Consider the following 23582-nt stretch of genomic DNA (forward strand, 5'->3'; position numbering starts at 1 on the left):
TCCACCAGGTCGGGCAGCTTTTCAGGCCACAGACTACGTTCTTCCAGGGGCAATGTTTTCAGAAGATCCATCACCACCTGGTTCATTTTCTCACAAAGTCCATTAGTTTGCGGGTGATAGGGTGTTGTTCTAATCTTCCGGCAGCCATACAGGGTGCAGAACTCCTGGAAGACTTCCGCTTCAAAGGCAGGCCCCTGGTCCGTCAGCACCTGCTCCGGGTATCCATGCGGACGGCAGAAGTGCTGTTGGAAGGCTCTAGCTGCTGTGTGAGCCGTTAAGTCCTTGACGGGGACGACAACCAAGAACCGGGAGTAGTGATCCACGATGGTTAACGCGTAGACGTAGCCACTTCTGCTTGGGGTCAGTTTTACATGATCCAAGGCTACCAGTTCCAACGGCTGTCTGGTGATGATGGACCGCAGGGGAGTCTTCTGGCTGGCACGGTCCCTCCTTCTTAAGTTGCATTGGCCACAGTCTCTGCACCACCTCTCGATGCTTCCTCTCATGCCTACCCAATGGAACCGCCCGCGCAGCAGAAACTCCAGCTTCTTCCATCCGAAATGCCCAGCTCCGTCGTGGTATGCCTCCATCACCATAGCTGCGTCTCTTCTTGGCACCACTACTTGCCAGATTAGTTCATGCGTCCGGGAGTTAACCATTCTGCGGCACAACTTCCCCTTGTAAAGGAACAGTCGACTCTTCTCAGCCCACAGTTGCTTGGCTTCCTCCGGAGCGTCTGGGTCAAGGCGTGCATCTGGCCGAGTCAGCATCTCCTTTACCAGTCGGACGGCAGGGTCACTGTCTTGCGTCTCCGCCCAGTTGTAATGAGGTAATGGGTTGAACGTAGCGGATTGCTTACTCCTTACACGGTGGGAATACTGGATAGTCCCATGACGGTGGAACGCAGGGAGTTCAACTTCTTCCAGTTCCTCTGAATCTTCCCCTACGTCCGGTAGGTTCGGCATCCTGGACAGGGCGTCCGCGTTGGTATTGGAGCGTCCTGCCCGGTATTTGATTGTAAACTCATAGTTGGACAAGCGGGCCATCCATCTCTGCTCTAGGGCACCGAGTCTTGCCGTGTCCAGGTGTGTCAACGGGTTGTTATCCGTGTACACGGTGAACCGGGAAGAAGCGAGGTAGTGCTTAAAGCGTTCGGTGACTGCCCACACCACTGCCAGGAACTCTAGCTTAAATGAGCTGTAATTCTCAGGGTTTCTTTCGGTGGGTCGCAGTTTTCGGCTGGCGTAAGCAATTACCCGTTCCTTCCCCTGCTGGATCTGGGACAGTACGGCTCCTAGCCCGATGTTACTGGCGTCGGTGTAGAGGATAAAGGGCTGGCTATAATCAGGGTACGCCAGGATTTCATCCCCCGTGAGGGCCATCTTCAGCTGGCGGAAGGACTCTTCTTCCAGCTTCTCCCATCTGAAGGGTGGCTTCTGGTTCTTGGCCTTCCTGGACTGGCCTATCAGGAGGTCCTGCATAGGAGCTGCCTTTTTGGTGAAACCGGGAATGAACCTTCGGTAGTAGCCTACCAACCCGAGGAACTGCCTCACTTCCTTTACGCTGGAGGGGCTTGGCCATTCCTTAATTGCGGTGATCTTATCAGGGTCGGGAGCCACTCCGTCAGCACTCACCACGTGTCCCAGGTACTGCACCTTTGGCTTCAGGAGGTGACACTTGGAAGGTTTCACCTTTAGACCGTAACTTGCCAGAGCTTCAAACACTTCCGCCAGGTGCTTCAGGTGGTCCTCGTAGGTCTTGGAGTAGACGATGACATCGTCCAGGTATAACAGGACCGTCTCAAAGTTCCGGTGTCCCAGACAGCACTCCATCAATCGCTGGAAGGTTCCTGGTGCGTTGCAGAGTCCAAACGGCATGCAGGTAAACTCGCTAAGTCCCATCGGGGTGGTGAATGTGGTCTTCTCCCGATCCGCCTCTGCTACAGGAACCTGCCAGTACCCGCTAGTGAGATCCAAGGTGGAGAAGAAGTTAGCAGATTTTAAAGCAGCCAAAGACTCCTCTATTCTTGGTAAGGGGTACGCATCTTTGTGTGTGATACGGTTAATTTTCCGGTAATCTACACACATTCTCATGGTGTTGTCTTTCTTTTTGACCAAGACTAGTGGAGCTGCCCAGGGGCTACAGCTATCCCTGATTACCCCAGCCTCCTTCATGTCTCTAAGCATCCCCTTGGCGTGTTGGTAGTGTGCAGGGGGTACGGGTCGATACCTCTCTTTTATGGGAGGATGGTCTCCCGTGGGGATGTGGTGTTCTATCCCCTTGACTCGCCCGAAGTCTAACGGGTGTTTACTAAACACTCTCTCGTACTCTTGAACCACCCGGTAGACTCCCTGTTTCTGGTGGGAGGGAGTGGAGTCAGCACCCAAATGTAGTTGCTGACACCAATCCTCCATTATTTTCTCAGAGCCGTTACCTTCCTCCGGATGAGATGGAGGCAAGGGTTCCACAGACTGTATAGAATTTTGGTTGATAGTATATAATTTGGCTAGCGTAGCATACCGGGGCAGGTATACTTCCCTTTTCCCAATATTTATTATGCGAACGGGTACCCTCCCATGGCGTACATCAACTACCCCCCGGGCTGTCAAAATGGTGGGCCTACTGTCTGAGTAGACTGGCTCTACCATGGCCTGGTAATCTCTACCTCTCAGACCAATAGCTGCCCGGCACCAAATCATCATTTCACTTTTCGGGGGTATGGCAATAGGGAAAGGGTCACACATTCTTACGCTACCAATCTCACCGCTGGAGAGTTCCACTTGTTGCCGTCGCATCAGTGCCCGGATCTCTTTCTGGAGCACTCGCTGCTGGCCGGAGCTGGCGTTCTTGGCAACCTGCTGTAAAATGAAAATCACCTCTGCAAGACAATTTTCAATCACATTAGTTCCTAGAGTTATCTTTGGGTGACTCTCGCGCTTGTCAATGTCCACAATGATCAGTCCCTGTGCTGCCAGTTCGACTCTACCGATTTTAATGGTCATCTCTTTGAATCCGATCTGTGGCACGGGTTGACCATTGCTGGCGATGATACTCAAGTCGTCGTCAGGGTAGCGGGTTATATCCGAGTCATTCCAGTACTGCTTGAAGAGCACGTACGGAATGGTGGTGACCTGTGACCCGGTGTCAAGTAGGGCACTCATAGGGATGCCATCCAGTACCACAGGCAAGACTGGACGTCCTCCCACATATTTGTCGCGCCAGCTCGATGGGCCTGGTGATCTTTTTCCTGGGGGTTGGCCCTCTACCACAGGTTGTACCAGTTTAAAGGACAGTACCTTGCCATATGTCCGGGTTGATTGCAGCGGCGGCAGATGGGTTGTCCGTCCTCGTTGTATCGGTCGCTGGGTCTTCCTCTGGCCGGTGGGGTCCTCCTTGGTCGACGCCACGGGATGTCCTCCGGTCCGGATGCCAGCTGGATCTTCCCTGGAGTGGAAACCTGTAAAGACTGCACAGTTCGGGTTAGCGCAGCAACGCTTTTAGCTAGCTCTTGGACCTGATGGTGCAGGTCTGGAGCCGGGTCATTGTTCAAAGCCTGCGCATCAGCCCCCACAGGCCCTGCCGACAAGGGCGCCGCCTCCTGGTGGTAAGTGATAGCTGGGCGCCTGTGGGTCACAACGCCACCCGGTGCCGGTTCTCGGAGCACCCGGATGGCTCTGTCCTTGAACTGTGCAAAGTCCAGATGAGGATCCTGTAAGGCTATGGCCCGCAACTGGGTTCGGTGGACATTGCAATATAGTCCCTCTATAAATTGTTCGGTCAACAGCCTGTCCTCGTTTCCCACGCTGTCGGGGTCGGTCTGCTTAATGGCTCTCAGGGCCTCTTGTAGGTTTAGTGCATAGTCCCTTATACTCTCATGTGCTCGCTGCTTGCACCCATAGAATCTAAGCTTAATCTCGGCTGAGGTGCGGGTATCAAAGGTGTCCCTCAGCCGGGTTAGTATCCCCGCGACAGTCCTCCTCCCAGGTGGCCAGGACTTTACCTCCCTTTGGGCTGCCCCGGTTAGTTGGGCCACCAGGATGCTCACTTTTTGCTCTTCTGTGAGGGGGTACACCTGGAAGAGGCTATCCAGCTTTTCTCTAAAGTCATTCAGGGTATGTGACTCCCCTGAGTATTGGGGCAGCCAGGCTGCTCCCGGGATATAGGGCATGGTAAAAGGCATGACTGCAGCAGCGCTGGCGCTGGCGGGGGTTGAGGCAGTGAAGCTCTCCTCCGTATCCGACATCTTTCTCCCCCCCTAGTGGACCGTGGCCTACCTTGCGATGATCCTCTTCCGTAGGCCGCGGCTCCGCAGTGGATCGTCAGGGTTGAGGACCTTCCGTCGCGCTCCTGTGACGTCGGCGTCTGCTGGGCTCCTTCCAGGACCTTACGCAACGTCCGGACGTGAGGCGGGGCTTCAGTTCTCGCGCGCTTTCGGAGTCCACGCCCCTCTTCTTCCCGCGCGGCGTCTTCAAGATGGCGTCCAACGGCGGGAAAACTCCACGGAAGGCGGGAAGAAGGCTGAAAATGGCGCCGGATGGCGGGAAAACTTCACGGATGGCGGGAAGAAGGCTGAAGATGGCGCCGGATGGCGGGAATCTTCACCACTGGTAAGTTTGAACAGTCTTTTTCAGGCACGCAGTACCCGGTGGTTGCGGGCACGAGATCCTGCCGACTACGCCAAAAGTTGACGCACCCCTGGGCCTACTTGGTGTAGCGTTGCGCACGCGGGGACTACCCGGAGCCGGGCCTGTTGGGGGTAGTAGTCTCGTGGCGGTGACCCGGTCCGTGCCCAGGGATTCAGACTAAGTGGCGGTATATTAGCAGTAGATGTAGGACGACTACGCCACCCGTTGAATGCAGCTATGGAGCTGCCGCTGCAGGGCAGACCGCTGAGGCCGATGGAAGGATGGTGCAGCGTGGATGGTATAACCCCCAACGGGAGGGGTATGGCCTCAGGGCAGCCGACGTGGATGATGGGGGTAGTAGGAACCACTCAGAGACGATGCGGTGTAGTTCAGGGTCTTTACTGGTGACAAAGATAGACCCTCCCGGAGTACTGGCTAGCAGTCGGGGCCTGGTCAGTCCTTGAGCAGATGGGATCCCCCTTGGCCAGGCGGAGTTGTAGGCCTCCCCAACTAATTGTACTCTTCTGGCTTCCTTGCTAGAGGCGGGTAAAGGTAGCCCACGTCCCTGAGTGTACCGTGTGGTGCTCACCCGTATGGCCGGTGACTCGGGGCCTTCTAGTGGCTTCCGCTCCACGACGGCGGTGCTGGTCCCACGCGTGTGACCGTGCCTTCGGGTTTCTTGGCCAGAGGACCTGAAATCCCCTGCCGGGCGGTTTCTGCTGCTGGGTCTGGGTTAATCCCCACAGCCTCGGACTCCGGGTCCGGTGGTAACTCTTCAATCAGGGCGAGCTCTTCAGCTGCCAGCCCCTGATTCCTTTTAGCACTGCTCCCACAGAGCTCCTGATCTTTCTTTCCTATGCTGCTCCTCTTCTTCTCTCTACTCTTCTCACTAACCCTGCCTCAGCCCCAGTTTTATATAGGGGAAGTTCTTCCCCTCCCAGGACTGGGCAGGAGGTGTGGCATGCATAGGATTCCTGACCAAGAGACCTCCCACCTGCTCTCAGACATAACATTGCTATTACTGTGGAGACCAGACCCCTGGGGTGCCACAGTATGTTCATATATACCCCCAGGGGTAAATGTTTGTCAGCCCATACACTTTGTGCATGGGCATTACAAGTATAGGAGACCCGCTCCTTGCTCCTTTCTAATGGGAACATTTTTTATGAGGCCCTCCTCAACGTCTCTTCCAATGGGGCATTGGAATGCCTCCCAATTTTTGGCAACCCTTGCATTCACTGCATAGGCAAACATAATGGGAGACCCACTTCCTATTAATGGGAACATTGTTTTCTGGAGGCCCTCCTCTAAGTCTTTTCAAAGGGGTATTGGGTTGCGTCCAAATTTTGGGCAGCCCTGCCACTCGCTGCATACGCAATAACAGTATAGGAGACCCACTCTTTAGTAATGGGAACAATAAAACATAGCCGACTGATGGCTCTCTAAGAATAATGAGGGCTGACTGCTGGCCCTTTAAGAATAATAAAGGCCGCCTGATGGCCCTATAAAAATAGGCTTTGTGACTTTCAGAGTCCCTCCTTCATAAATGAAACACGATGTGTCTGATGATATCTCACACACCACATGGTCAGATAAGGTTGTAAAATGTTAAAATGATATTTCCTGGTGAATGCATTTGTCACGGTTGAAAGCAATGCAAAAGTGCAAAAACGCATCAAAAACGCTAAGTGTGAACATAGCCCAAGGTGTGGAGGAGTATTTTTGTTTTTGGTTATTTATTTTGCCTTATATACAAGTCATTACCCTGGAAAGGATGTTCCTTAACATATTTCCCAGGAAAATCCATTTTGGTTTCGTTTTTGTATGTTTTATTGTGAGTCCGTAAAAGTGACGTAATACTCTGACAACGTTGTTGACAGCAGTGACCTGGGGGTCCATAATGCTTCCAGGGGTCTTCCCCATGCTGTTCCCATGTCATTTGAGCACTGTTCCCATCGCTTTCGGCAATTTTTAGGCCCTCTGCAGACCGCTGGGGGGAGCAGCCTGAAAAATGCTTGAGTTTCCCATAGACTTACATTGGGCTCGTTGCTCGGGTCGAGCACCCGAGTATTCCAATGTGCTCGGCCCGAGCATCGAGCACCCGAGCATTTTAGTGCTCGCTCATCACTACTCCCCATTCAATCCAATTGACAAAAATATATATTTTTTTATCTCCTGTTTAGCATTTCCTAATATCTTGCATTGTATGTGCATCTGAGGTTTGATTTATTGATGACAATATTTTAGAGGTCATAAAACTATATTGGAAAAAACTATTCCTAACCCGTACCAAATAAATGATCAAAATGCAGAACGCTATCACAACCCAAATCATATTTATTTCTATACTAGCATCATAAGAAGCTGATAAGTCTGTCTTCTGGGATTTGACTGCCAAGAGGAAAATTGAATAGTCCTGACTTACAAGTTTATATCGAAGCTTATCTGTTACAGGCAGCATACCGGGATAATCATTCTATGTGAAAGACTTCAAAACCAACAGCGGGCAGGTCTCTTAGTTGTAATACTGGATAACTACAAATCATGTGTCTAAGGAAAGGTGACACTGAACAACAGACTTCTAAGGCGTACCTGTCATTTTTCCCTATACCAAGGTAAAAGCATGGTTTTGCTGCCCTCACCCCCACTGCAAGTGAAAACTGATTTTAAAGCACATACCAGCTGTCACGCAAGGTGAGGGAAAGACTTAAGTGCACAACGATGGGAAGAGGGGGAGGAAGCCCAAACACTAAAGAAAGGGGGAGTGGAGACCCCTAGACAGATCTGACAGTCATCCTGACTCCTCTAACATCCCTAAATAGGTTCCGTACCTATCGCCGAGCAGGAAACCTAGTCCCTGACTGCCCCTAGCTATAGGCCCTAGATAGGACAGGGAAGAGGTGAGCACTAATCAGCCCCTACTGCAACTAAAGACAAAAAGGTAAACAGACAAGGGAAACACTTAGCTTGAGAAGACACCAGAGAGATCATGCCAACTATCCTCCAAGGGAACTCCAAGAAAACACTAGCCAACTACTGGTACTTCAAGCCTGGACAGAGGAAAATAGAGATATCACCGGCGACTCTCTGGAGAGACTGAAGGTATTTGAACATCCAGCAAGGGTGTGTCAATTAGGAGCAGAAGGTGGAGGTCACTGCTAGGTCCTAGAAGGAGAAGGATATCACTACACTACAGAGAAGAAAAGATCAAGAATGTGCCTGCAGAGCCAAGCGCAATGACCTTCTACAGCTGGATCCAAGACGACTGTCTGTCACACTTGACACACCTGTGACACCAGCATTATATGACCAGGAACAATTGAGTGGGCGGTTTCTCTTTCTCAGCATTCTGCCAGCACTATATGAGCTGGAATTTCATTTCCCATGCATTGCCAATATCCAATGGATTTCCTACTCTGAAATAAAAGCCAGCCTCTCTGTTATGCCTGTAAGCAGTTTAACAGGAGAGCAGGGGACAAATACTATTTCCCACTTTCTGTAGTCCATTTGGTGGTCTCTGCTGCTATGGATGGATTACTTACCGTATCAATGCAAAACTCCTCTTAAAACTATTTGATAACTTTAGTAAAGCCACCCAATACAACTATGTTATGTGTAAAGTTAACCTATCCATATACTACAATATGATATTGTGTAACTAGTACTTTGGTGACGGTCCGGTTTGTTTTCCATCCTACTAATATTATAAATGCGAAAGTTTGTGAGTATGTATGTTTGTTACTCTTTCACGAAAAAACTACTGGACGGATTTGCATGAAACTTTACAGTAGTATAGATTATACATCGGAATAACATATAGGCTACAATTTGTAATGATTTTATGTAATTTTGGTCGTAATATAACGATAAATGTCAATTAAGTCTGAAAAAAATCTGGCCTCTGAGAGCTCTCTTGGCGTACGCTGCCTAAACCGTTGGAGTTACACAAAGATGATGAACCGTAGAATTGTTTGTCTTGAATATTTCTAAATAAAAGTCCGCGACAGCATATATCTACCTTTTATGTGGAAGCCACTATGACCAAAATTGTGAACCATAAATTTAATTAAATTAGATACTATTTTACAATGCACATTTTAGTATATTTATCAAACTTTTTAGTATATTTATCAGACTCTTATATACACACATACACAGGTGATATTTAAATGGCTGATTTACAGCAGTCAGAAGAGATTGATAATACAATAATTTGCCCATAGTGGATCATTGTATAGTGAGGTCACAGTTGCCGCCTGTCCACAGTCAGAATACAGGGGTGATCATATACCGTGGCCAGGTACAAGTGTGGCACAGGGTGTTCACACACGACCCCCAGGGACTGACATTTCCTAGAAACTTTGGCAGCTGTCAGTCATGAGCTCACCCTGATACATTACACTCTGGAAACAGCTGAAGGGAGAAGGATAATTTATGACATTTTCTCAGACTTAAAAAAAAAAAAAATAGCCCAGAAAACAGCCCATATGTCAGGAACAGGTTACTAGGGAACTACACGTCCCAGCACGGCCTGCCCGCGCCCACAGCCCAGGGGGAGTGTGAGGCTTCCTCCTGCAGGTTGCCCGGGGGCACCGGGCCGTCATTGTCCTTACACAGGGCTTCCCCGCCGCCATTGTCCCTCCACATAACACCGTATAATAAAACATACGCTCACCTGCGCCAGCTGCTGCAGCCGGGAAAGTTCCGAGCGCCTCACCTGGGCGGAGGGGAAGTGACTCACACATGGGGAGGGGCAGTAACCTGAGCGCGGCTCCATGGAGGATGCACACACTGCAGCCTGACTGCACCGGCAGCAGCGCTACACAAATGGCGTCCTCCCCTCCTGTGTGCAGCACAGCCCTGTGTGTGTGCAGCGCAGCATGTCACCCACAGCACCAGCAGGCTGCTCTCAGCTCCCACAGAGCACTGGGAATGGTTGCTATGGGTAACCGCGCCACAGCTGCTCCTCATAGACCAGTCATATACAACTGATATCGTCTGTACAGCGATCGTAATATAACTAATTAGATTGTTTTAGTATTTTGTTTGAACTTTACTAAGTACCTATTTTGTAATTAGTACTTATAAAAATGCCGCGAAAGCGTAAGTCTAACATTTCGCAAAGCTCTAATAAAGCCCGAGCTATAAAAATAATTAGACGTGATGAGACGTCTCAACAAGCCGAGCAACGAAGGCTTGAGCAGGCGGTGCGTTGTGCGGCACATAGAGCTGCAGAGACTCCAGAACAATCCCAAGCCCGACGTGAACGGAATGCGGAGTTTTTGGTATCTCAACGGGCTGCTGAAACTCAAGAACAGTCCCAAGCCCGACGTGAACAGCATGCGGAGTATCTGGCGTCTCAACGGGCTGCTGAAACTCCAGAACAGTCCCAAGCTCGACGTCAGCAGCAAGTGACTTACATGGCGTCCCAAAGAGCCACTGAAACTTATGAAATGGCCGAGTCTCGCAGACGCACTGTTGCTGAAAGGGCAGCACAGCGACGTCAAACATTTACAAGAAATACATGGATATTGTTTAATAAAGATGCATTTGAGTATGACGAGACTCTTGATTATGAAACTCACAAACTTATAAAAATAGAAGCAATGACCATAGATTGCAAATATTGCGGAGCTCTTAAGTGGAAAGAGGAAGCAGCAGGTATGTGTTGTTTGGGCGGGAAAGTAGCTCTTCCTTATATAGACGAGCCAGTTCAACCTTTAAAAGAGCATTTCTCTAATGAAACTGATGAATCTCGCCTTTTTCTAAATAATATAAGAAAATACAACATGTGCTTTCATATGACGTCTTTTGGAGCAGATCAAATTGTCTCAATGCCAGGGTTTTGCCCGACTTTTACAATACAAGGACAAGTATACCACCGTATCGGTACTTTAATTCCTACGTCAATTTCGCAACCACAATTTTTACAAGTTTATTTCATAGGTGACGAAGAAGAACAAATCAACAGGCGTACTGAGTGCATGCAAAGCGTAGATAGAAACATAGTTAAAAAATTACAACGAGTACTTCACGACCACAACATTTTGGTGCATGAATTTAAAACGGCTAGAGACAGAATGATCAATGACGATCATTTCAAAGTAGTGATTCACCCAGACCATGTACCACGTGGTCAACATGAGAGACGATTCAATGCCCCTACTACAAATGAAATAGCTGCTGTAATAGTAGCGAACAAACTATGTCTCGGGACATCGTTGTGCAGGCGCGCGGTGGCATGCTCACTAGGGTTCCCGATACACATAGATTCTATGACGCTCTCGAGTACCCAATAATTTTTTGGAAAGGACAAGAGGGGTACAGCATTGATATTCCTCAGATAAATCCAATTACCAAACAAGCAATGCCAAGCAAAAAGGTGTCCTGCAAAGATTTTTATGCCTTTCACTTGATGGTCCGTCGCAGTGATTTTAATTTGATGCTTAAGTGTAGGCTCCTACTTCATCAGTTTCTGGTCGACATGTATGTAAAGATGAAAAGTGAGCGCTTAAGGTTCATTTCTTTAAATCAAAAAAAACTGCGCGCAGAAAATTATATTCACTTGCAAGATGAAGATGCAATAAGAAATTATGCGGATTTGGATCCAAATAACTTAGGTCAGATGGTGATTCTCCCGTCATCATTTGTAAATAGCCCGAGATATCTACACGAATACACACAAGATGCGTTCACATATGTACGTAATTATGGGAGGCCTGATTTATTTATTACAATGACTTGCAACCCCACTTGGTCAGAACTCACCAAAGAGCTTATGGCTGGTCAAAATTCAACGGACAGACATGACTTAACAGCCCGAGTATTTAGAATAAAAGTACAGTAGTTGGTAGCTCTACTTACAAAAGGTAACATACTTGGTGATATGCAATGCTTCATGTACTCGATCGAGTGGCAAAAGCGAGGTTTGCCTCATGTGCACTTACTGCTGTGGTTAAAGGAAAAATTGCATCCGAACCAAATTGACGAAATCATATGTGCTGAGATACCAAACTCAGAAACCGATCAAAAGCTCTATGATACAGTGACAAAGAATATGATTCACGGCCCATGTGGTACATTCAATTCTTCATCGCCATGCATGAAGGAAGGAAAATGTACCAAAAAATATCCGAGGAAGCTTTTAAAAGATACTCAAACCAATGACAAAGGTTATCCTTTGTACAGGCGCAGAGCACCAGAGAATGGTGGACACACGACGATTATAAAAACCCGTAGAGGAACACAGGAAATATTGGTGGACAATAGCTGGGTGGTCCCATATTCTCCACTCTTATCAAAAATGTTTAATTCTCATTTAAATGTAGAGTTCTGTAATACGGTACAGGCGATAAAATATATTTGTAAATATATTAATAAGGGTAGCGACCAGGCTATTTTTAACATCCGCCAGCAAGGGAATGTTAACATTGATCCACGAGATGAGGTGCAGACCTTTAGAACCGGCCGATATGTTAGTAGTAACGAAGCAGCGTGGCGGATCTTAGGTCTGCCTCTGCACGAGAGACACCCAACCGTCACTCATCTCGCGATTCATTTACCCAATGGCGAGAGGGTTTACTTTACGGAAAATAATTTTAGAGAGAGATTAGAAGCACCACCTAAAACTACACTAACTGCATTTTTTCTGTTGTGCCAAAGTGATACGTTTGCAAAAACATTACTTTACATTGACGTGCCTCGCTACTATACTTGGAATGTGGCACGGAAGCAATGGAAACGTCATTTACAAGGAACACCTGTCGATGGCTGGCCAGGTGTGAAGGCAGGAGACGCTCTAGGTCGCATTTACACGGTGCACTTTAGCAATTTTGAATGTCATTGCTTGCGTATGCTGCTGAATGTAATAAGGGGTCCAAACCAACTTCTCGGATTTAAAAACATTTGAAGGTCAAGAACTTGCAACTTTTCGGCAGGTGTGTGAGAAGATGGGGTTGTTGGAAGTTGATAACCACTGGGATACCACCTTAGAAGAGGCCGTGCTATGTCGCTCCCCGGCGCAAATAAGAGAGCTGTTTGCCATATTGATATGCACTTGCGGTTTATCCAATACTCTACAACTCTGGCACAAGTATAAAACTGCGTTATCAGAGGATATCATGCACAGATTTGAAAGAATGGATAAGGTTAACGATGATCTCTGTTTCAATGAGGCATTGGGGCTTATCGAGGACAAAATATTAATAATTTCTGGAAAGAAATTGTCCGATTTTGGTCTACCCTCACCGCGGCGTAGAGGAGAGCTGTTGAACGAGTTGATAAAAGAGCTAAGCTATGATACCAACCAGTTAGACGCTCACGTTTGCGAAACTGAGCCACGTTTGCTACCTGATCAAAGAGAGATTTATCACAAAATAGTAGGACGAGTTGAGAATGGTGAAGGCGGACTTTTTTTCCTTGATGCCCCGGGTGGTACAGGAAAAACTTTCTTGCTTAATTTACTTTTAGCAAAAATTCGCGGTCATAACGTTGCATTAGCTGTGGCTTCCTCTGGAATTGCTGCAACATTGCTAAGCGGTGGACGGACGGCACATTCAGTCTTTAAATTACCTCTTAATCTGGTGAACGAAGAAACCCCATCGTGTAACATCAGCAAGAGCAGCGCCCGTGGCCTCCTGTTGCAACAGTGCAAACTAATCGTGTGGGACGAGTGCACAATGTCACACAAACGCGCCATCGAAGCTCTTGATCGTTGTCTACAAGACTTACATAGTAAACAAACAATAATGGGTGGTGTGGTTGTTTTATTGGCTGGGGACTGTAGGCAAACTTTGCCTGTCATCGAGTGAGGCACTGCAGCAGACGAAATTAACACATGTATGAAATCCTCATATGTTTGGACCAAAGTTGAAAAGCTGCACCTCACCACCAACATGCGTGTCCAGTTATTCAGTGATCTAGAGTCGGGGGCGTACGCTGAGAAACTGCTCGAGATCGGTGAAGGTCAAATCGAAACTGACGAAGAAGGTATGGTTCTATTCACTAACCAATTTTGTCATGTTGTGGATTCGGAAGACGCACTTATTGCTCAAGTTTTTCCAAATTTGCAACAAAACATCCACGATGAAAATTGGCTATGTGAAAGAACTATACTAGCACCAAGAAATGAAACAGTTGTGAAAATCAATAAAATTATCTTGGACCAAGTAACCAGAGATGCAACAACCTACAACTCCATCGACACAGTCATGTCATCTGAAGACTGTACGAGCTACCCCGTGGAGTTTCTTAACTCTTTGGAGCTATCCAGGGTCCCATCTCATAAGCTCGAATTAAAGGTCGGTATACCCGTTTTGTTAATGCGCAACTTGGACGCCCCGAGATTATGTAATGGCACTAGATTGCGAGTCACTGAACTAGGCAGGCACATTGTAAAGGCCACAATTTTAACTGGAGAAGCTAAGGGTGAAAATATTCTTATACCACGCATCCCAATAATACCCAATAACTTACCCTTTAATTTCAAACGTTTGCAGTTCCCACTTAAAGTTGCATTTTCAATGGCCATCAATAAATCGCAAGGGCAAACTTTGAAGGTAGCGGGGATACATTTAGGCACGCCCTGTTTTTCCCACGGTCAGCTATACGTAGCTTGCTCACGTGTTTCTAAATCGCAAAATCGACATATTTTTGCTGAACGAAAGAAATCAAATAACATAGTTTACAGGAGTATATTGCAGTAAAAACACATAGATAAATTACCTGCAGATGTCCATTATTCCAATTACATACTAATTCTTTACTAACACGAACACTATTAAACGCAAGTAACTTCAGTCCGTCCTGTTTATTAATCAGTGTTTAGTAATCCGTTTGTGATGAAATTTGATATGGATAATTTCAAGCCTGGGGAAGGACATAGGGCTACATTTTATAAACACACCATACAGGCGAAGATTATATAAAACTGTAAACCTGATTGACTGACACACCTAGCGGTCAACGCACAGCCGAAACCACTGAACTTAGCATCTTGAAATTTGCAGATAGGTTCTATTATAGTTTAAATGAGCACTAAGAAAGGAATTTTGATAATTCCACCCTCAAGAGTTTCCCTCTTAATATTATAGGGGTTCAAAGATTGTATGGAATCCGTCAGTTTTGAAGTTAGACATCTGAAATTTTGGATGTACAAGTAACTAAATAAGATTATTTTTTTTTACTATTAAGATTATTTTTTTTTACTATTAAGATTATTTTTTTTTACTATTAAAATGATCTGTCACGAAACTTAATGTGGTAGACCAAATTCCACGCGAGCGAAGCCGCGGGTAAAAGCTAGTCCTCCATATTCCAGCTGTACAAATAGTGATTATTTTGTAGGTCAGCTCCTTCCTCTTCCAAATGCTTATCCCACATCGCTCCAGTGGAGGATATCCAGTAATAATTCATTATAATTGGAATTAGTGATCTTATTTTACTCTTTGGAAGATCATTCCATAGTATATGATAGCTGTTCAATGGGTTTGTTTGGATCATGGCCGGTTTGTTTTATCTGTGTTGTAAGTAAAGTTTCAGGTTAAAGAGGGGATGAAGTAGTTTCTCAGTATTAATTAGTTAATTGGGTTGTCCTCTTTCAGGCAATGTTCTGTATTGGCTGCAGTTTGTTAAAAAAAAAAAACAACTGCAGAATATTCACCTTCCTTCCCAGAGTCTCCGCCGCTGCTTCCATAGTCTGGCATTGGCTATGGGGCTGACATCATGCCCAGAGCCCGGCAGCCAATTACTCACCTCAGCAGCTTTGCCATGTAGACAGAAAACCCTCTTCAGAGCTGATGAGCTCACTGGTTGGCTGTCGCACTGTCAACATCACAATGCTAGACACCGGAGCAGTGATGGAGACTCGCTGGTGGACCGATAAAAGGTGAGCATAGCATGGTTTGTTGTGGTTTTTTTTTTAACAAACTGCAGCTGGGACAGAACATTGTCTGAAAGAGGACAGTTCCTTTAATTATTGCATCTGCTACTTATTAACTTATTGCACTAGAAGTTCCAGAGACTCCAAGTGAGGCTTGCTGAGTGAAGTGAGGACTGCAATTAAGTTCATCACATACAGTAAGGAAAATAAGTATTTTATACACTGCCGATTTTGCAAGTTTTCCCACCTACAAAGAATGGAGAGGGCTGTAATTTTTATTGTAGATACACTTCACCTGTGAGAGACACTCATAAAAAAATCCAGAAAATTACATTGTATGATTTTTACATAATTAATTTGCATTTTATTGCATTAAATAAGTATTTGATATAATAGAAAAAAAGAACTTAATATTTAGTACAGAAACCTTTGTTTGCAATTACAGAGGTCAGACGTTTCCTGTAGTTCTTGACCAGGTTTGCACACACTGCAGGAGGGATTTTGGCCCACTCCTCCACACAGATCTTTTCCAGATCTTTCAGGTTTCGGGGCAGTCGCTGGGTAACATTGAGTTTCAGCTCCCTCCAAAGATATTCTATAGGTTTCAGGTCTGGAGACTAGCTAGGCCACTCCAAAACCTTGAAATGCTTCTTACGGAGTCACCCCTTAGTTGCCCTGGTTATGTGTTTCGGGTCATTGTCATGCTGGAAGACCCAGCCATGACCCATCTTCAAAGCTCTTACTGAGGGAAGGAATTTGTTGGCCAAAATCTCACGATACATGACCCCATCCATCCTCCCTTCAATATGATGCAGTCATCCTGTCCCCTTTGCAGAAAAGCTCACCCAAAGTATGATGTTTCCCCCACCATGCTTCATGGTTGGGACGGTGTTCTTGGGGTTGTACTCATCATTCTTCTTCCTCCAAACAGGGCGAGTGGAGTTGATGCCAAAAAGTTCTATTTTGGTCTCATCTGACCACATGACCTTCTCCCATGCCTCCTCTGGAGCATCCAGATGGTCATTGAGATACTTCAAATGGGCCTGGACATGTGCTGGCATGAGCAGGGGGACCGAACATCCTGCATGGTTTAAATCTATGGCGGCGTAGTGTGTTACTAACGGCAATGTTTGAGACTGTGGTCCCAGCTCTCTTCAGGTCATTGACAAGGTCCTCCCATGTAGTTCTGGGCTGATTCCTGAACTTTCTCAAAATCATCCTTACCCCACAAGGCGATATCTTGCATGGAGCCCCAGCCCAAGAAAGATAAATAGTCATGTTGTGTTTTTTCCATTTTCTAATAATTGTGCCAACAGTTGTTGCCTTCTCACCAAGCTGCTTGCCTATTGTCCTGTAGCCCATCTCAGCCTTGTGCAGGTCTACAATTTTGTCCCTGGTGTCCTTAGATAGCTCTTTGGTCTTGGCGAAGGTGGAGAGGTTGGAGAATGATTGATTGTGTGGACAGTTGTCCTTTATACAGGTAATGAGTTCAAACAGGTGCAATAATACAGGTAATGAGTGCAGAGTAGGAAGGCTTCTTAAAGAAAAACTAACAGGTCTGTGAGAGCTAGAATTCTTGCTGGTCGGTAGGTGATCAAATACTTATTTCATGCAATAAAATGCAATTTAATTATTTAAAAATCATACAATGTGATTTTCTGGTTTTTATTTTTAGACTCTGTCTCACAGGTGAAGTGTAACTATGATAAAAATTTCACACCTCTCCATTCTTAGTAGGTGGGAAAACGTGCAAAATCGGCCGTGTATCAAATACTTATTTTCCCCACTGTAGTTTATCACGAGAATGTAGAAAACTAAGGTTTGGTGTTTTTTATGTTTGTTGTTTTATATTACCTGCACTGTTCATTCCCATTTAATTGTCTTCCATGAATCATGCTACTAAGTGTGTATCTTGTGAGATCAGTACAAGCCATAATTATCTGATCACATACTGATTAGAACACTAAATAATTTAGTTAAACCAACCGATGGCAAACCATAAAAAAAACATAAAAAATGCTAAAATTACAAATAAAAATTAAGTGTAAAAAATGCTGTGCCTTATGAAAAAATTCTAACAACATATTTGAATTCAGGAAGTGAAATTCTACAAAAATCACCATTAAATGTTCTTGTGAAAAAAATCATCTTGACCAGGGTAATCTGTCATCTGACAGATGAGGATTAATATATCTGTGCTATATGTCAGTATGTTATGTATTTGGAAAAGTGTTGTTTATTTATTTTGTATTTGTCATGTTGTATATGGGAAAAGTCTCTCCCTATGTACCCAGATGTGAGAGACCTGTCACTCTACAAGAGCAGTGTGTGGAAAAGCCACTCTTTTTTTAGATTTGGCTATTTTAGGAGGATATCTGTTTGTGCAGGTAACTATTACTGTCCGGAATTATTAGGCAACTTAATAAAAACCAAATATAATCCCATCTCACTTGTTTATTTTCACCAGGTAAACCGATATCAGCACACAAAATTTAGAAATAAACATTTCTGACATGCAAAAACAAAAACAAAAAACATTAGTGATCAGTATAGCCACCTTTCTTTATGATGACACTCAACAGCCTTCCATCCATAGATTCTGTCAGTTGCTTGATCTGTTTTCGATCAACATTGCGTGGAGCAGCCACCACAGCCTGCCAGACACTGCTCCGAGAGGTGTACTGTTTTCCCTCCCTGTAGATCTCACATTTTATGATGGACCACAGGTTCTCTATAGGGTTCAGATCAGGTGAACAAGGGGGCCATGTCATTATTTTTTCTTCTTTTAGACCTTTACTGGCCAGTCACGCTGTGGAGTAGTTGGATGCATGTGATGCAGCATTGTCCTGCATGAAAATCATCTTTTTCTTTAACGATACCGACTTCTTCCTGTACCACTGCTTGAAGAAGTTGTCTTCCAGAAACTGGCAGTAGGTCTGGGAGTTGAGCTTCACTCCATCCTCAACCCGAAAAGGTCCCACAAGTTCATCTTTCATGATACTAGCCCATACCAGTACCCCACCTCCACCTTGATGGCGTCTGAGTCAGAGTGGAGCTCTCTGCCCTTTATTGATCCAGCCTCTGGCCAATCCATCTGGCCCATCAAGAGTCACTCTCATTTCATCAGTCCATAAAACCTTTGAAAAATCAGTCTTAAGATATTTCTTGGCCCATTCTTGATGTTTTATCTTATGTTTCTTGTTCAAAGGTGGTCGTTTTTCAGCCTTCCTTACCTTGGCCATGTCCCTGAGTATCGCACACTTTGTGCTTTTTGATACTCCAGTAACGTTGCAGCTCTGAAATATGGCTTCAAAAGTTTGGAAATTTCAAGACTGCTGCATCCCTCTGCAAGACATCTCACAATTTTGGACTTTTCAGAGCCCGTCAAATCTCTCTTCTGACCCATTTTGCCAAAGGAAAGGAAGTTGCCTAATAATTAAGCACACCTTATAAAGGGTGTTGATGTCATTAGACAACACCCCTCCTCATTACAGAGATGCACATCACCAGATTTATTTAATTGGTAGTTGGCTCTCAAGCCTATGCAGCTTGGAGTAGGATAACATGTATAAAAAGTATCGAAGTAATCAAAATACGCATTTGCCTAATAATTCTGCACGCGGTGTAGAATATGGGATCCAGTTTTGGGCTCCACATTTCAAAAAGGATATTGAAAAGCTAGAGTCAGTTCAAAGGCGGCAATAAGATTATTACAGCTGATGGAAGGCCTCCCATATGATGAGAGGTTGAAAAGTTGGGCTTGTTTATGTAACATTCAGGCCAGTACCTATCCCATATTCTTCCACTGCAGTCGCACTGCGACGCTGCACCTTTGATGCGGGCAGCGACACAGCAGTCCTGTTTAATTCCTAGGACTTTTGGTGCTACTCAGTCAGGGAGATAAGGGGTTAATTTCTGGCTGTTTAGATTGCTCCTTTCTGTGAGCCTGCCACTCCCACTGCCAGTTAATGTTCTATCTACTCTGGTTCAGTCTTGTGCTTTCAGCTCTTGCTTTGCTGGTTTGGATTCCTTTTGCCTGACCACGGCTTGTTTTCTTACCATTCTTTTGCCTTCTAGTTTTGTACCTTGTCTACCCTCTTGGTTCTTACCAGGCTACCTGACGCCTACTGCTAGCCTGCACCACCAGCCAGCAGCTAACTCCATGGCCCCAACATAGGTGCCCCTATGTAAGTCCAGATCCCAGCACCTTGGGTCTGGTTAATGGAGTTTGTCCATGATAGCCATTTTTAGAGCTTCTAAGTGACCAATGACAGAGTGCCGCAACAGTTTATCATAGAAAAAAGATGCCTGAGAGGAGATCAATACATGTGTGGTCAATACAAAGTACTAGCACATGACATTCATTCCAAAGACCTTAAAAATAAGCATGGACAGGGGACATTCATTGTGTGTGGTGGAAAGGCGATTCCAGCAGCTAAATAGGAAAGGGTGTTTTACAGTTAGAGCAGTTAGACTTTGGACCTCACCATCAGCGACTCCAGTTAAAACCAGGTAGCCACTTAGTTATGCCTCTCAAGATTAAGCCCGGTCCGTAGTGCAGTGGGTCCACGATCCACCAGCGTGACATAAGCTTTCAGCACAATTACACTCCAGAGCTGCATTCATAATTCAGCTGTTTTAATTTCCCTCTTGTTCAGTTTTTTTTTCAGAGCTTCTCTGGTGATCTGCATTATAATGAAGAAAAATTAATTGCCCCCTGTCATAGAAAAATTTTAAATCTTTTCTTCTCCCCCTGTCATAGATATTAAGAGAATATTAACCATTTCTCCCAAGCCCCTCCTCGCCTCCCTTATCCCCCATTTGTCACAGGACAGCTGTCAGTTCAGCATCTGTCTCTCTGCAAATTATCACCTACAGTGGAAGTGACTTGTAAAGATACAACCTAATTAAAATGTGAGGGTCTTTCTCCCTGGCAGAAACAGGGTGTGATTAGACACAGGCTGGCGATCAATTGACACGTAACTGTTGGAACATGATTCCCGGGACTTCAAAAGGAGTTTTAGTCGAAGCCCCAGTCCAACCAGAGCCGATATGAAATATGGAATAACTTAAGTTCCATAATTCAGATAATAATGGGACCTATATTTTTAGTGGCAGGGACAGCCAAGGAGCAATATGCTTATTTTTCCATAGCTGTAAACGCCTCTGTGGAGAATAACGGGTCGCAGATACGCCATGTGTGGTTTCGAAATGAAGGTAAAATCATTAAAATGGCATCATTTGCAAGCTTCTGCGATCGATAACTTATCCCAGAAGTCAGAGTTTTTAATAACGACATGAAGGGTGAAAACCAGCCCCTGTGATGTCAGCTTAGGGGGTGTGTGGTCAGATTTCCCCTTAGACATAAAAGAGACCACGGAGGATAGAGGAGCACTCATTTTCAGGGGGTATAGATTCTGTAAGCAACGGATCATGTTCAATAACGTGCAAATCAAATCGGGGTGCCCCTCCTCCACCTATGCTGATTCGTCCCTGCGAACTGTATAGAGTACGTTTCCTCTTTAATCCTTATTATTTTGTGTAACTGCTTATGTATTGTATGTCTCCTTTGTAAAATCTTGTATATTTTTCTTAAACATTGCCTCCCTCTTGAATTAAATATAAAATGTAATAGTTCTGTTTCTTTTGTCCTGTAATAGTTCCCTCTCCCAAAGCCATATAGCTACCAGAACGCAGGCTTTCACCCAGGTCTGTATTATATTTCAAATCTGGACGGTGGTGGCAGAGAATAATAATAATTGGGCTATCATGAAGCTGACAGAGACCGTCCGGACGGCGTAAACACATATTCCATGAGTTGGAATCCAGATGTTTGACGCCATACGCTCACTGATCGCTTGCCGATACCTAAGGAGTGAGTAGTCTGGATCGTGTGCTCGCGATTACAGACTAAATCAGTGACGGCACGGTGAGATATTGCGTGATCTCCCCAGTGTCGTCTCTGTGGAAAACTTGCCACCCCCCTTATCTATGTATACAGACACATACAAGGAAAGCTGTCAATCACTTTCTATCAACAGGGAGGAATGAGCCCCTGCAGTATTTAATGGAAATTTTGCATCAGATCATAGACACTATTTATCTCAAATCTCAGCACTTCTTTTTTACTATGCTGCCCTCAGAGCACCAAATGTTTGTAAGAAACTGTTAGCGTTCCCTTGCGTAGAGTATGAGCTCATGTCCTCGTGTGCGGAGACCTCCTATTGATCAATATTAGCAGTAATTAATGGACACAGTGATTTATTGGTCTTTTGTCTTAGGGGAGCTGCATATTTCGGATTGGAGACTAGAAGGCTGGAGATTCTCATAACCACAGATACATTTTCCTAATACAGTCTGATAGATCATGTTTTATTAACTTTTAAGGGCTTCATTACTTTCTAGTGATGTCATGAAACATTTTGTTTATGCCAAAGCAATCAACTTTATTACATGGACTGTCTGTTCTATCATTCTGGGATTAAAATATCACAATGATTGCTTGGCTTTACATTATATATTATTGCAGATATTTGAAAAACGACTGTTAATATACACCACGTTCCAAATTATTATACTAATGCCAGTTTTCTCTGATTTTCCTGAATGGTCGATGCAAATGAGTGAGTATAATGTTCAAATCATCAAACGTTAGAGTATAAATCACATTTTATCGGACAAACCTGCCAATGATAACAGTGTATTGAACTAAAAAAAAAACTCAAAATGCCTGTTCCAAATTATTATACAGAGTTTCCAAACATTTTATAGGTTGTAAGGAACTGAAAAATTTCCAGCATTAAGAAGTCACATTTGCTGAAATGAAAAGCTTTTTCAATCAAAAACATCTTAACAGGCCAAGTTTCATCTTAACATAGGACCTCTTCTTTGATGTCACTTTCACAATTCTTGCATCCATTGAACTTGAGTTTTTGGATAGTTTCTGCTTGAATTTCTTTGCAGGATGTCAGAATGGCCTCCCAGAGCTGCTGTTTTGATGAGAACTGCCTCCCACCCTCATAGATCTTTTGCTTGAGGATACTCCAAAGTTTCTCAATAGGATTGAGGTCAGGGAAGGATGGTGGCCACACCATGAGTTTTTCTTCTTTTAAGCCCGTAGTAGCCAATGACTTGGGTACCAGGCATACAGTGCTGCTCACCATTATTGACACACCTTCATTTTTTTTCACATACTGTACAATATCTTCAGAAATAAATGGAAATGTACCAAAGTTATATCCTCAGAATTTTTTAATCAGTGGTCCAAAGTAACACAACAATAAAACATTGTTTTTCAACTTCCATGTTGCAATTTCCAAGAAGAAACAGAATAAACAGCATGTGCAGCAATAAAGGCACTCCTAATTAATACTTGGTTGCACACCCTTTGGCATTGATGACGGCCTCCAAACGTTTCTTGTAGCCATCTATAAGCTTCTTGCTCTTCTCAGCTGGAATTTTTCCCACTCTTCCTTTGCAGTTTGTTCAAGATCTTGAATGTTTGCGGGTTCTTTTTCACAATGGCAGATTTTAGCTCACCCCAAAGATTTTCAATGGAATTGAGGTTTGGACTCATTGCTGGCCATATTAAAACAGTCCATTTTTTCTTCTTCAACCATTCGTGTGTACTTTTGGATGTGTGCTTTGGGTCATTGTCTTGCTGGAAGACCCATGACCTTTGAATCAAACCAGGTTTATATATGCTGGGTAGGACATTTTGCTCTAGAAACTCTTGATAAGTATCTGATTTCATGATTCCTGTGATATGGCCAAGGCTTCCAGAACCAGATGCAGCAAAGTAACCCCACAGCATTATGGGTCCTCCACCATGCTTAACTTTTGCTAAGGTGTTCTTTTCCTTATAAGCTTCATTGCGCCGTGTGTAAACAAACTGTTGCTTTGCGTTGCCAAAAAGCTCTGTTTTTGTTTCATCTGTCCACAGAACATTTTCCCAGAAGGATTGGGGTTTGTCATGGCACTCTTTGGCAAAGATCAGTAGTTCCTTTTTATGTCTTCGCTTCAGCAATGGTTTCCTCTCTGCTTGGTTTAGTGTGCAGCGTATGGTACTTGTTGAAACC

This window comes from Phyllobates terribilis, unplaced genomic scaffold, assembly GCF_046119375.1.
Source record: "Phyllobates terribilis strain yellow unplaced genomic scaffold, ASM4611937v1 Scaffold_2__4_contigs__length_985480577, whole genome shotgun sequence".
NCBI classification, from domain to species: Eukaryota; Metazoa; Chordata; class Amphibia; order Anura; family Dendrobatidae; genus Phyllobates; species Phyllobates terribilis.